A 1,632-nucleotide genomic window follows, 5' to 3' on the forward strand; every position below is an offset into this window, starting at 1 on the left:
ATACGAGGTACTTACATCGACTTCTTCTTCGACGCTCGTTTCAGAAACCGTTTGTTCACCAGCAGAGAATTGAAGACCATCAAGGCTTGATGGAGCAAAATTCTAAAAATAAATAACAAACCTTGGCCTCGTGATCCTAATTGCATGGGCAAGGAAAAGTCATGACACAAGGAGCTCTAACAACTCACCAAATAAACGGCTGGGGACTGCACGTTATTTGCCAACATCTTGTAGTCCTTACTTCTGGGTTCTCCGCCCGAAGACCTTCTTCAATTTCCGTGAAGTCTACATTGATCTGGGATATCACTACATGATCATCCTGTGATAAAGTTAATGGAATAACCAGGAGTACAACTCAGTATGAAGGATCTCTCACCATCACTCAGAGATCCCAGAAGTACCATTTCTTGAAGTTGCATTTGTAGAGATGTCATCTCTGGAAACATCATCTTTGGAAGTGTCATCATAGGAGTCAGTCATTCTTGCAAAGTGGTTGTGACAGATGCATAACATTTCTACTTCAGCACATCATTCATACAAAAGCGCAGGATTCAACCAAAATAATGAATCATGGAATAAAGATGTTCACATCAGCATCTACAAAAATGGTAACAATCCAACTCTTACCTGTTTACAATTTCACTAGTTGTAGTGATTATAATGTCAGAATTTCGAAAAACTTGCTCGTTCCTTCAAACCTACAAAGACGAGCAAAATTCATTATTCAAAATCATGACTTGATTTTCATAAAACTGCGAACAACCCATGTAAGTTTTACTGTGTGAACATTCACTGATTTTGAAAAATTGGATAAATGTCAATTCTATAATTGTGGAAACTCACATGCAGACATTATTTCACCATGTATAATTGTCTACTTTCAACAATTGTTCAAAATCAAAACATTGATTTTACAAAAAATATATTTTAACGTGAAACTCACGTAAGAAGAAAAACGATAAGGTAAGAATCACTTACTGAGAACGCTGAAAGAAGAGGGAGGAAGTTGGCGTAGGTATCCATGAAAGCCTCCATCTCTTCGATGCTATCCCTATGGATCTCACCAAAGCTCTGACCGGAGCGGAGACAATCAGGGTCAAAGAACAAGTCTTTGGAAGCACGATATTGGGAAGATAACACGTCCAGCTGCGAAGCTATCTCGAAAGAACTACCAAGATGATGATGATCAACTCCAACAGAAAAGGGACCCTTGGAATCCCGCGGGATGGCCTCAAGAATAGCATCATCAGAACTACCTAAGCTCAAGCTCTCCGGCAATCTACCTTGGCTAGATTCAGTGGCAGCTCCCTCGTTTGTTTGAACACGAGCAAGGGGCACGACTGCTGAACCCTCACCACGACGAAGAGATGGCATGGTGGATGAGCTAGGAACAGAAAGTGGAGCTTGAGAGCCGCCCAAATCCATCTCGCCGGTAGAAGGAAGATTACCCAATACGGTCCAATCTGGTGACGAAGGTGGGGGTCCAACAAATTTTCTAACGGGGGCAGTAGAGACAGACTGAGCACTCCCTAGTGAAGCAGGAGCACCATTGAAGGAGAAGTTGGCTAGTGAAATCACAACCGTCTTCTTCTGCTGCGAATCTGAGCTACCAACCCTCACTGTGGGGGTAAT

This window comes from Papaver somniferum, chromosome 7 (assembly GCF_003573695.1).
Source record: "Papaver somniferum cultivar HN1 chromosome 7, ASM357369v1, whole genome shotgun sequence".
NCBI classification, from domain to species: domain Eukaryota; kingdom Viridiplantae; phylum Streptophyta; class Magnoliopsida; order Ranunculales; family Papaveraceae; genus Papaver; species Papaver somniferum.